General features: G+C 58.8%; 1 protein-coding gene across 32 annotated transcripts in view; it reads right to left on the bottom strand.

The window, feature by feature from the left end:
* The window catches only part of CLASP1 (cytoplasmic linker associated protein 1), a 164232-nt gene extending 154863 nt beyond the window's left edge, over nt 1-9369 (bottom strand). For 29 of the 32 annotated variants that reach the window (XM_040561462.1, XM_040561464.1, XM_040561473.1 and 26 more), the window contains exon 1: nt 9202-9323. The gene's annotated coding sequence lies outside the window, so the exon portion shown is untranslated. Of the gene's footprint in view, nt 1-9201 lie in introns of all 32 variants that reach the window. The other 3 variants (XM_040561483.1, XM_040561492.1, XM_040561482.1) reach the window with 2 other exon arrangements.
* Between the last annotated feature and the right edge of the window lie 4190 nt (nt 9370-13559).

The raw sequence follows: 13559 nt of genomic DNA, 5'->3' as shown, positions 1-13559 counted from the left end.
GCGTCCTGAGAACCATAGGCAAGAAGGGCCAGGCTGAATTTTGCTGCCACTCAGAGGCACAGCATCATCTGTGAAGTTTTTTTGCTTTTGTTAAAACAGGAGTGGCTGTACGTCCGGAGTTTGGTTATGTTCCCCGACCTCAGAAGCCTCTCCTGTCCTGGGACCGCATTAGGGACCCAGCCGATGCTTTTTTTGGGGGGGAGGGGTCAGGGTCCCTCCCTTTCTGCAGCCACACAGACCTCCCAGCTGCTCCCCCGATGCCCAGGGCTCCCACCAGCACCACGCTGCTTCCTGAAGCGCTTCCCCTCCCCAGGTTAGCTCTTGCGGGAGGGGGGAGATAAAAACACAGCGTGTCTTTTTGTTTCCTGTCTAATAATACCCAAAGCCAGAAGCTGCCCTACTTTCTTCGTGCGCACAAGGAAAGCGGGTCGAGCCCAGCGCAAGGGAAGGGGCCGCGGAGCACACACCTGGCCCAGTGAACAACTGGAGGGAAGCTGGAGGCGCGAGTTCACTAACTGGAAGCGCTGGGGCAGCCAATCTGAACGCCTTCTGTTTGAGCAAACGAAGCCCGCACCAACGGCTCAGGGAACGAAGCGCCAGGCGGACCCGACGGCGGATGAGACACACGAGACCCCCGGCCTGGCAGCGCCGGAGCAGCTCGCCTCCATCCCCTGCGGCCGCATCTGAGAGGCGCCAGCCCCAGCGCAGCTCGGAGCTGCCCGGGCCCAGCCTGCAGCCGGAGCTGGCCCAAGCGCCCGCGGGAGCAGCCCCCGGATCCTGCGGGCCCGACGCAAACTGGTTGTGCGCGCCCAGGGAGCCGCCCGGCGAGCCCTGCCACCAGCCAGGAGGCCGCTCCGTGCCCCGAGACTGAAATCCCGGCAGAACCTGACCTTCCAGAGCAGCGAGGGAGCGTCAGCTGCGGGCAGGCAGGGCTTTAGGTCACTGCCGCGAGCTCGCCGCTCGCCTGCGAGCGCTGCCCCGACCCAGGGCTGTCTGCGCGGCACACCGAACTCTCCCGGATTTGCCAGAGCCGCTCGCCTACCCACCGAGTGGGAAACGCGATCGTGATTTCTATTGTAGCTTCTCTTTCAGACCGTCGGTAGGAGCTCAGCTTCACGAGTGATTCGAGTTCCAACCCTGCAGTCATCAGCAACACCCCAACCCGGTCAGAGCAACTCTTCTTTCTTCCTTCCTAAAGAGACGCTGGACCCAAACCAGAGGAAAGCCGGGAAAGCCGTGCCTTTTTTTTTTTTTTTTAAACTCCTGGAGCTGCAGTTTCCCACCTGCCCCAGCCTAGCACCAACCGAAAGCAGTGCTGAGCTCCCCCATCCTTAAGGATCGCAGCAGACTTGCAGACAGTGAATGGCAACAAACCGAAAACAGCCAGATTTACCCTGACCCTGCCTGGAAAAGCAATCCATTCCCCACAGTGTTCTCTGCACGGCTCCAGCTACCCACGGCAGTGCTCAGCAAGCCTCCCAAGGAGCCTCCTGCCCGCGCCTCGGACTGCTGGCCCATGCCCTGCCCTCCTCGAGCACGGGGAAGAAGTCCCCTACCTGCTCTCAGCACGGAAATGGGGAACTTGCTTAAACTTGAAAATTAATTCAGGTTGCAGCAGGGTGTGAGTGACTGCTCGTTACCGCAGAATAGCCATTTTTGATTAACTTCACACACGGGCAAGTCCCAGCAGATCCAACATCCGTAGGAGCGGGCCACAGTGCCGTGAGAAAGGAACACCCCCAGTTTCAAGCCTTTCTTCTTGGTGGTTTTCATGTACGAGTGCCTAAGTCTCTGCCTACGAGCACAAAGCAACCTTTCCAGCAAACTAATTTAAACAAATGTCTCCAAGAGTTCCTCATTTTTTAAAACATGTGAAGGAAGGCGGGATCAAAATCACCGTGCACTACAGAAGAACGGGCGTGTAACCTGGATGTGAGGACTGGGCTCTAAAAAAGATCCACTGCATTGTGGCACCACCTTCAAACACCTCCAGGGGAGAAGTACCTTTGAATCCTGGGGAAAATGCTAGCAGTAAGTCAAGAGGAAAGGCTCAAGGCTGGCTAGCATCTACCAGCCAACAGGTGTTTAAGTTGCACCCTTTTTTTAAAAAAAAGAAAAAAAAAAGAAAAAAAAAGCTTTTCCACAGACGTTGGGAAGTCTGTGGACTCCCCCTCTTCCTCACAGGAGGAAGTGCAAAAAACAGCCCCTGAGAGAGCCAAGCCCCAGCTACCAAGAAGTGAACTTTGCAGGCAGGGAAGCACACGGCTGCCGGATCGCACGTTTGAAATCACCCAGGCTCCGCACATGCGAGCTTTGGACAACTCAAGTCCACAACCTCCAAAGCCAGGGGTCGACTTCTTTTCCTGCGAAATTTAACTGCCGCGGGCTTCGGGGAGCCAACGTTACAGGACACGAGCAATTCAGGACTAGGATTTGAAGTACCTCCTCCTCCCCCAGAAGCAGTCACACAGGCTTCGAAACCAGCAGCTCAGTGGCTCGCATCCTGTGTCTGAGCTCCTCCAAGCTTTGGGAAGAGCTGTGAACGCAGGCTCTGAGGCAGGGACGTTCTCCCAGCCCTCCAAGCAGGCTTGCAGTCTGTACTCGGGGAGACAGGTTAGGCTACGTCTGGCAAAGCCGACGTGAAGACAGGATCATCCAGGAGAAAAAACTGCTTCCCCCACCACGCCGGCTCTGCCCCGGCACAAATCCAGGTCCCTCTCTCCCCGTTAAGCCGTGAGAGCTAGGCGCTTAGTCAAAGCCTGCGCCAGCAACACCTACATTTTCCATCGAGAGCTATCCAGCACAAAGCCATTGGAGAGGCTTAAGTTTCATGCGGGCTTGGAGCTCAAAACGGGGAGCGTAAAGGAGAAAGCTGACGCAGGCTGCACAGCCCAGCGTTGCTCAGCCTTGATACTATCACCCTAACACCACAAAAGCTGGTACAATCCACGGCGACGCAACTGGCTCAGCACAGGCAATCAGTCAGTTCAAGCAGTAATAAGGAAGCGCCCGCGACCGAAGACGTGGCAACATCAACCGGGGTACGTCAGTCGATGGACTGCTTGCCGTGCGTAGGAGAGCCCCACTCACCCACACCGAAACCGCGTTATTTGTAACGCTCAAGTAAGGCTTGATCTTAGCCTAACTTCACAAGAAACTTTGCGTCTTCTTGTGCTTGCAATGAGGAAGAAGACCTGAAGCATATAAAAAAATGCAGCACCGCTCTCCCGGGGGCTGGTCTGTACCGAGGAGCTCATCCAACAGCTCCTTTGTTCTGCTCCAAAACTCACGCCCCCCCCTGCTCCGGCCACCACGGTGAGTTTTCCTCCCCACCCTCCATCACCACCCTCACGCACGCCAGCCGGGGCTGCCACCAGGCTGCTGCCAGCACGTCCTGCCGTGCCAGGCCGCCGTGGTCACCTCCCTGAGGGTGCCTCCGAACCTCCCGCCAGCCAGCGAGCTGCACGGGTAAGCCACCTCCAAACACGACCTCCCCTCCTCGGCGCACCGTGCTCCGCAGGCGGCCAGCTGCGGCACTGCAGCCGTAACACGGCACGGGGCAGCGAACCGGGACAGGGCTGCGTGCAAACTGCAGCCTGACGTTACCTCAAGGCACATCACACCCGCGTTTCCTTGAGCCTGGACTTTCCACAAGAAGGAACGACTCCTCTGGAGATCTCCACCCAGGGGAACGCAGCAACTCCCCGGCAGCGAGATGCTCAGCGAACCACAGGGCACCGAGAGCCAGCCCTGCCACCGCGGGACGGAGGCCTCGGCAGCAAGGGCGTTCAGATCCGAGGCTCTGCACAACGGGTGGAGACTCTCAGCCCTCCACCTCCTCTACATTTTTGGGTCAGCTGGTGCGGCTCTGCCCTGCCCGGGGGGCCTCGGCATCAGGCTCCGCCACAGCGCGATGCTCGCCCTGGCCCCGTATGAGCGAGCACCCAATTACGCCTACTCTTCCCGAGACGTGCAAACAGCAGCGGGCGAAGCATCTGCTCTGACGGCCTCCAAGCCTTAAGCACTCTGTTGTGCAGACTGCCAGAGAAGGAGGCGGCAAGCAAACCATCAGGTGTCCTACCTCGCAGGAGACGCCTCCCAGCGCTGGCAGAGCGGCCCCCCGTTTGTTCACCTGTCTCCACAAGCGGGAGATGATCCTTCTTCAGCGCCCAGGGCTATTTCACAGTCGCTGCTGCTGGAAGCTTTCCTGGGTCTTCAGCCGAGCATTTCTCCCTCCTCCACAGCACCGGCGGCGCTAAGGAGGCTCCCGCGAGGCCCTGCCCGGCGCAGAACCACCTCCAGCCAAAGGGCTGCAAGGCCCCTGCTGACCAGCAGCTCTTCTTCAGGCCTGCTGGGGGTCTCTGAAGGGGCTCCACGTCTGAAGCGCAGACGGTAACCGATCCACAGCAGCACGCGATTTCACCGCCGTGGGGAAAACCGGGGAGGCAGATTTCCAGAATGAAGACGTCTGAAAGATTCCCAGGGCTTAAGCTAAGACCTTGCAGCCCCCCTGCAATCCTTCCACGACAGATGCTAGCCACGAAGGTTGTCTTACCCTGCCCTGGTAAGACGAGAAATAAGCTTCAGACAGCAGGAATTCCCGTATGCCTCCACCGAAGGCTTGCGCTCATCCCAGCGAGGCACCCGCCTGCAGAACCCCCGCACAAACGGCGCTGCAGCAGCCCCGGAGCACTTGCAGGCTTAAGGCCTCGGAGCGACCCCAACGCCCACAGCAACGGCACCACTCTTCCAGAGCGGGGGAAAACCAGAGTTTCAGCATCCTTTGTTTTGCTACCACAACCCCTCTCTCAGATTAGCCCGGTTTTAATTTCGTCTGAGGCCAAGGACGAGAAGGAGCTTTCAAGGCCTCCTTCCTTTCGAAGGGTCCGAGTGCCGAGACGCAGATGGAAACCCCGTAAGGTCAGGAGCTGCTCTGGGCAAGTCCCTCCCGTGGGCGTCTCAGTCCCAAGGCACGGCGCCGAAGCAAGTTGCTGAGGGTCTGCCGTCCCACACGGAACTCAGCCGCGGGCAGCACGCCGGGTTTGTGTGTCCACAACTGTTCTCTCCCTGCCGCTCCGGAGATCCAACCACACCCCGCGGCCTGCGGACTCCGGCTCTGACACCTGCGGGCCCCGCCCAGCCGACGGGACGGCCCCGGCTCTCCGCAACGCCCGGGGGGGGCCCGACGGGGGCAACAGCGGCGACCTCAATCCCAGGCAGCGACGCCCCTGCTCCGCGAGGTTCCCCGAGGCCCTGCCCCTGCCTCCCGCGCTGCGGCGGCGGCTGCGTCAGCCCGGAGAGCACGGCGAGAGGAGAGCGCTCACCTGGGCCCAAAGGCTGAGCAGCACTGCACGGCCTGAAGCGAAACGCTACCGAAATCAGAGCACGGTGTCCCACCGCCTGGCGGCTCGCTACGACGAGCGGCTTCCCGGCACACACCACAAGCCTGCAACCTGCACCTGTAGCGCAACGTCAGCCCCTCAGCCTCAGCCCGCTATCTCACCCGGTCCTGAGGACGGGAAGCATCTCGATGGAAACGAGAGAACAAGAAGGTGGGAGAACAGCAGGCATCCTACAGGCAGGCACTGGGCACTGCCCTTCCCAGCGTCACGGCAAAGGAAGCCCCCGGTGGCAGTGGGAACCAAGGGCAGGACGACACCTTGGGGAAAGAAAAAACCCTACCACCACACGCTGGGTACGGGATCCGGATAATCCAGTCCCAAAGAGCTCAGCGGGTTTGCGATATAAATGCCATACCCCACACAGCCTCCAGGAGCTCGCTACCCGCAGGAACGCCTAACTGGCTAGCTGCACGGCGCAAGAAGGGAAGGTTTTATGTACGAGCCCAAGCCAGAACCGCCCTGGAAGCATTTGAGGCACACGCTAGTAGCAAAGTGTCACATCAGTGGAACAGTAACGCACAGGATCACATCCCGGGCACAAACCCTCCCGGGACACTGCCCAACTAAGCACCTTTCCCGCTGCCTTCTTTCCCTAGCCCGCACTCGTTTCCTCAAGAGATACAAATGTATCGTAGGCCATCTTAGAAGGCAGGATGGGGTAGTAAAGAAGAAAAAAAAAAGCAGATGATGCAGCCTACACCACAACCGCCACAGTTCACACACAGAAGAAACTCCTCACAGCAAGCAGATACCAGGCAAAAGCACCTCCCATCCCGCGACGACCGCTCGCAGGTGCGCTTGGGGAAACAGCCAGCCTCCTACCTGAGGTCCCTCGCTCCTCCGGGGACGCAGCGGGGCTCTTGGCCGCCCGCCAGCCCTCGCTCGGGGCGCGGGCTGCCCCGCAGCACAGCTCACCCTCCGGCATCTGCAGCCGCACGGCAGGGGGCGGCCGAAGAAACCCCCCCAGCGCAGGCAGCACGGAAAGGCACCGGCACTCCCGTGATCCCTAAGGCAGCGGGCAGAGCCAGCGGGGACAGGAGGGAGCAGAAACGACGCCCGGCGATGCCGTGAGTCGGGCTGAACTCTAGCGGCAGCTGAGGGACTGCGGGGCTCAGGAGCCGCCCGCAGCCACCCAGGCGCGGGGACGCCTCGCCAACCCTCCCCGCTGCTCTGCACGCCCCCACAAAGCCAGGGGGAAGCCAGGTACAGGCTTTAAAACCCGCTGGCTTCCCACGAACTAACGATGCTGCTGCTTGCCTAACAATTCATTTAGCTGCCTGACTCGGCGCACCGCTTCTAGATGCGGAACGGACGCCTCCCTCCTCGGGGAGCCAGCTGTGCAGAGATGGAAGTGACAGAGCCAAACCCAAACACGGATTGAGACCAAAGCTCCCGGCAATCACCTTTGGCCTCTCACCCCAGAACCCATCTGCTGCCCTTCTGTAACTTGAAGGGTCAGCACTCATCCGATGCGTTTGGGGATTCCTGGTGCAAATCCTGCCAAAAAGGGGTGAAAGCGAGCTCTCGTGCTTACGACAGAGCCGGACGCTGAGCGCAGAACGCCGGGGACCCTGCGTGGCTGCTGGGCTCCTCAGCACCCGGCTGCACAAGGACTCTGCTGGCTCGCACCGGGGCTCCAGGTAGCTCTGGAGACGAGCAGCAGGCTGGCCTGATGGACGATACCCAAACCACTGGTAGGGCTGGAACGCAACGCGCAGCAACCTTCAGCACCCAGCGGGTTGCTGGAAACGAAGAAGGCGAGCACGGAACAAGATGAAACCCTGGGGACGAGCTGCAGCTGCTCTGCACGAGGCTGCCACGAACAGCAGCCCTCCGTCACGGCAGAGCCGAACCCCTTCCCTCAGACCGCTTGTTTACAACTTCCTCAAGTCGCAGTCTGAAGAAATTAGTAAGATAAATGGGTTTTGTGCATTAACTCAGCTGCAAAACCCTTTTACGCTCGCCAGCACGTTTAATGCACGGGCAGTTATGCTGGGAGGTGCCCCGGCCCTGTCAGGACGCAGAGGAAGCTTCGGCCACAAGCCCCAGCCGAGGAGGAGGCGTTAGCAGCAGCAAGCCCGACGCCGAGGCACAGCAGCCAGATCTCAAACCCTGGCCTGGACACGCTGGGAGCTAAGGAGAGGCTCGGTGTGACACGGGAGCCCGAGCCAAGTCATCCGAGGCCAGCCGGGTGCCCGAAATGGCAGCTCGGTCTCCGAAGGCACGCCGTGCTCCATCGCTGCCTGCACAAGGAGCTGCGGGGCTGCCGTTCCTTCGCCCATCCCAACGCTTTACGCCCTGCCCGACTCACACGTTTTCTCGTGATACAGCACACCCGGCCCCACCACCAAGGCTGCTGAGGCAGGACCGACCTCCTCGTGCCGTAACCCACCCCGGGGCAGCCGGACTTGCTGCCAGCTCCCATCCTCCAGCAGCAAACAGCCCCGACTGACCGGCCCCACGGACAGGGGAGGGCTGACGAACACATGGGAGAAGGGCGTAAATCATTTCGGTGTGACTTTCGGTGTTTAAGTATCCGGCGTCCATAACCCTGCAATTGCAGCTCGGATTTAAGATTCCTACAGGACTTCAGAGATGAAGTATCTGGAGGAATGAGGTATCTGGAGGACCAGCTCATTCTTTGCAGGCATCCTCTCCAAATGTCCCTCTAGGGAACGTCACACGAACGGGAGAAACTTATTTCTATCTCCCGAGCATGCTGCTGTCTCACTTTTAGCACTGTTCGTTATCGCCAAGCGAGGCGAGGCCAGAACGCCCCCACGGCGTTTTTCTTCTTGGAACACAAGTTTCTGAAGCTGCCTGACCAGCTCCAAGCACTTCAAGAGAACGTTGCAGGCATGAGTAGAAAAGAGATCCCATTTGTGTCGGCGGTCGTTTTTGTTAAAATAAAAAAAAAAGCAACAAAACAACACAGAAATACAGCAGAAGTGCGACAATGCAACAGAGGCTCGCCCGTGGTGACACAGTCAGTCATTGCTCTGTCCCTCTGGCAACTTCCAGGCTTCGGTCCCACCAATTAGTGGGGCTCAGCAGCGAGCACAAGCAGAAGCCAGGCTCTGCCAAGCCCGGGCCTGCCGCACAAAGGCTGGTTCCACACGGCGAGCAGCGCTGCCACGATAAGGAGGGCCCTGGACGTGACAGCGCCGCAGCCCCCGCCCGCTTCGGTTCTCTGCTCCAGCGGGAGCACAGCGCTGCCCGAAGTTCCCACCGCAGGTAGGAAACCCGGCTCAGAACCGCACCGCGCAGCGAAGCGGGCAGCCCCCGCCCCCCCCCCCGATGCCTCCCGCGAGGCCTGACCCGGCAGCAGCTCCAGGCGATGGGCTCGCATCCGCGGGCACCAAGCGCCGAGGCTTCGGCTCCTCTCCCAGCGGCCCCCCCCCAGGCGCCGCCAGCCCGACGCTGCAAACGGCTGCCCGGGAGACCCGGGAGACGCGGGCAGGCGGCCTGGGCGACAAGATGGACTCCGCCGCCGCGTAGCTACGGGGCGCCGCCGGGGCCGAGACCTCCCCCCCCGCCCCACCGGCGGGCGCCTGCATCACCCTCGCCTCCTTCACGGGCAGGGCCGCAGAGCAGCCGCCCCCCGCCCTCACACCCCGAGGCGGCTGCGGGTGCGCGCAGCGCCCCGAGCCGGGCCCTCGGCCCCCCCCCCCCCCCCACAGCCCCCCCAGAGGCCGCGCGGGCAGCGTCCGGCCCCCCCCCGCCGCCTGCCGCAACCCCTGAGGGCCGCAGCCCCACGGGGCCCGGCCCGGCCCGGCCCCCCCCCCGGCCCCCCCGGTACCTTTCGGCGGCGCGAGGCGGGGCGGGCCCGGCGGGCTCAGTGCCCGCAGCGCTGCATGGCTGCGCCCGCCCCGCCGCCCCGGGAAGAATGGGGACCCGCCGCGCCTGCGCCAGCCCCGCGCGCACCGCGCGTGCGCGGCGCCGCCTCGCGCCTCTAGAAGGCTCGCCCGGCCCGCGGCGCGCATGCGCTTGACGGGGAGGGGGGGGGGGGGTAAGGGGGGGGGAGGAGAGGGTCCGCGCCCTGCTGTCCGCCCCGCCCGTACCATAGAGCGCGGGGGGGGGGGCGGCACTCCCCGCTCTTCTCTATGGTTAGCGGGGGGGGGGGCGGTGAGGTCAGCGCGCGCCGTGCGCATGCGTCAGGGCGGCGCCCGCGGGGCGGGTAGGGAGGCAGCGGGGGCCTCGCTGCGGCGCTGCTTCCGCTTCCGGGTGGCCGCCCGGGGCCGTTGCCATGGAAACGGCCGCGGGAGCCGCGCGGGCAGGGCCAGGCCCCAGGCCCAGGCCCAGGCCCAGGCCCCAGCCGCGGCCTCGCCTCTCGGGCCCAGAGCCGCGTGTGCGCGGCGCGTCCGGTCACTGGTGTTAGCACGGAGAGCCCCGCACAGCCCTCACAGCCCCCGCACGGCCTTCAGTAGCGCCCTGCCTTACCCTCTAACTGCGTGCTTGGGGGCGTTCCTCACTTCTTTATGTTCCTCCTACTGGTGACCCCAGGGCCAGAGGTTCACAGCCTAACACTCCATAAGGAAGCGCCCGGCTCTTAAGGACCTACTTCTCTTTCCTCCTAAATACAAATTGCTCAGGAAAGGTAACTCTTTGTCCTTCCCTTTTGTCACAAGGCTTCAGGTACCAACACGTGAAACTCGGAGGCTTCCCTGCAGTGAAATAACAGACACAGCGCTGACAACGCTCTTTCTCCATGCATTTTCTTCACACCTTCAGTGTAAAACAGGCAGATTCTGCACATAAACTCCTCTGTCGTTTAATCAGCTTTAGCGTTTTGATGTTTTTGTTACTACATCACCATTTCCCCGGTTCCTTGCAGGGACTTACGGAATAGCTCATGCCAGTGTTTTTGAGATAAATCGCCTTGTTCCACGAGCAGCAGGACTAACGAGGCCTGCTTTCCTACAGATTGCGGTTCTTTGTCCCTCTAATTCCCAGGGCTACCTCGGCAGCCCTACCTTCCTTTGTGCGCCGTGACCCTCCCCTGCAAGGAGGGGACACCACACAAGGTGCGGTTACTCCAGAGCCGTGCACATGTGCGGATCGTCTGGCTCGCCTGGCGCTGCTGCCAAAGGATCCGCACCATGCCCGAGTTCCCTCCTGCCTTTCTTCCCTCGAGGCTGAAAGTGATCTCTCCCCTCCAGTTCTCATGAAACTTGAGATTCTTTCCTCAAAAGGGAAAAGGAGGGGACGAGCCTGACAGCTGAGTAGAAGCAGACAGACTGCACGCAGAAGCTTCACTTTCATTAGGAAAGAAGTCTGAAGTAATGCTTTATAACTTGCAGATTTTCTTCAAACTTTACAAAAGCAGGCAGCGCAGGCACTATTCTGATTTAGAGAACCTTTAGAGAACACTATTCTGATTTAGAACCCTTTAGAGTTCTTAAAACTAAATCACTGCTTCGTACAGTATTGCAAACGCTTCATCCTGCTTTCTCTAACAAAAACACTGTCCCTTGATGGACTTGTTTTAGCTTTCCTTTAGAGTCTCACAACATCTCCGTATTTCTCAAGTCTGCTCAGAGATGGCTTTTCTTGATTATACCGTGCAGTCCGTCGGCTTTCCCAGGGACATCACACTGCATTTGTTCCACCACCATCTACGAAAGACCCACACGTCCATTGCCTTTGACAATCCAAAACGGAAACCTGTCATGAAGGCACAGCGGGATACCCTGAGAGGAACCAGATCTACACTTCCTGATATAATCGAGTCTAAATGGATAGCTCAACATTTCTCTGAAGTTAACATTAGGTGACAGCATGTTATTTCCCTAACAGTCCTTGGCCACTACGCTCTCATTTCTGAAAGATCGGATTTTACTCACCTACCTCACGTGTGGGTCTCCGGCACAGGCAGGACTAGCGCAGCAGGAACAGCTGTCTCCTAAGATCATACTGTTCCCAGTGAAACAGCACAGATGTCCCTCATCCACCTGCAAAATACACTGTTTTCTGCTTGTTGTGAAGAGGTCTAGAGTATCATGAGTAGGAGGTGCGTGCCTATACATGTGAAAAAAAATACAGTCCGTTCGCAAAACGGAAGATCAGCTTATGGACATCTGCAGTTAGGGTCCAGAACGCCGGAAGGAAGGGCAAAGTCAGAAAGCTTTCTTAGTAGAAAGGAATATAATGATATACGAGCTTTCCTTTAAAACACTACTCTCTCAGACAAACACGTCAGTGAAACAGGACTAGTGGGAAGCAAATGGAAGGGTTGGGAGGGAGAGAGGTTCTCTTATTTCAGTAGGAACAACTCACTCTACCTGAGCAACCTGCTCCTCCCCTTACCCCCAGGGCCCTTTTGCAACAGCTCTGCTCAGGAATGTGAGGCTGAGTGCTCCAAGGTGAAACGTGTTCATTTACAAATGACATGATGATGCGGAGCTGCCCTCGATAGCACAGGACTGGAGCCAAAGCCCAGCTGGCCCTGGGTTGCTTTCCTAGAGCTGGGCATTGGAAAGCCACGTTTCCTTCGCGTGCTGTCACAGCTCCGCTGCCCGCAGGGATGACGGGTGGCGCAACTTCAGCTGGGTCTCCGTAACACTGGATCTCTGCCTTTACCCCTCCTGGCACTAACATCTCATGCCCAGATCACCTGAGCACGCTTGTGCTGTGCTAAGGAAAAAGCTGGGCTGCTCCCGGCACAAAGATAAATGGCACGGATTAGCACAAGCTGCTGACCGAGCTTCTGAGGGATCCTGCTCGAGCACGGGCTCCCCATGCGACTCACCTCCTCTACCCCTCGCTTACCTGTGAGACGGGGAACAAGCTCCTTGCCAACACCAGAACGGAGCAAACACGTGAAACAGATAGAGCGCTAGCTAGTCTGGATCAACGCGAAATGCAGTAATTGCTCATTCTTCCCCTTGCACAGGACGGCTGCTGCAGCCCTAGATTTCAGCTCAGACAATAAACGTGCCCTCGCACTGCTATCTTTAATTGGCGCTTTCCTGCCAAGCCTCAGCGTTCTGCACTTAGCTCTTGCCACGTGAGAGCCGCCGCAAACAAAGCAGCCCGCTGACCCCCTTATCTCCCACGTGAAGGAACACGAAGCCTCGCTTCGGTCACCAAACAGAAAAGAAAATCCGATAGCCCAACGTTTTGATTAAAGGGAAGGGAGCAAATGGCTTCGGGGCTAACAGCGTGCACGTGGGCACGTCTGCGTGTGTCCGCTCGCTCGCAGTAACGCGGCCACCCAAGGAGAAGCATCACGTATGAAGCAGGTAGCCCGCAGGCAGTACGAACTGGGTTTGATTCAGGGTTCCCCACTGGCATCGAGGTCCTGTGAGCCATGCGACGTCCCACGGACCCCCACACTGACCTGAAGCGACTGCCTCCAGGGAGGCAGGGGATGGCTCGTCCTCCTTGGCCAGGACATCCAGGAGGCGTTAATTGGGGCTTTTATTTGGTTTTGTGACGCTGGCGTCCAAGCTGAACACCCCCCCCAAAACTGAACACCAGCTACCAGAAAGCTGTTGCTTCCCACCCTTTCTGACCTGAGACAGATTTAATGCAGTGGCCTAGAAGGCGAATGGTTTCTTGTCTTAGCTAGAAACAGACACCAGGTCTCGCAGCTGTATCGCAGCTGTACGTGCCCCCATTTTTCCTGGCTGCCCTCAGGCCTCTGGAAGAGACATTTAGAGGCCAAACTAAGAGGAATCCTATTTTTGTCTAACGTTTAAGCTTATATTAAAACACATTTCAGCCCCATTTCCCCTTCCCTCATAATATTCCATTTACACTCTTTCAGATGGATTTATCCCTTCCCGGTCTTGTTCTGTTTAGTCTTCTCCTGATTTTATTTCATCTTTTTTCCACCACCCAAACCCTTGCAATTATGCTCACATCTCCTGTTTAATACATGCACGTCACACACACATACCTTAGCAGCATGGATTCTTTTAATCTTTGAAAAAGGCTTCCTTTTCATCCTCACCCAAATATTAAGTCAACTGGAAAGTGACACATCAAGGTTAGGAATGCAGTCTGCTCTTGACAAGGGAGAAGTGCTGAGCCCTGCAAGAGAGGCTAAGTAAGTGGATTAAGATCCTTCTCAAAGATTAGGTCACCCTTCGCCCCAAACGCAGATTTCTACCGAAATTAATGGAAGCTCTTACAAATTCGACAGGAGGGCTGACA

Source organism: Cygnus olor, chromosome 6 (assembly GCF_009769625.2).
Source record: "Cygnus olor isolate bCygOlo1 chromosome 6, bCygOlo1.pri.v2, whole genome shotgun sequence".
In the NCBI taxonomy this organism is placed as follows: domain Eukaryota; kingdom Metazoa; phylum Chordata; class Aves; order Anseriformes; family Anatidae; genus Cygnus; species Cygnus olor.
Note: the sequence above shows the minus strand (reverse complement) of the source record. Positions and strands in the feature narration are given on the sequence as shown.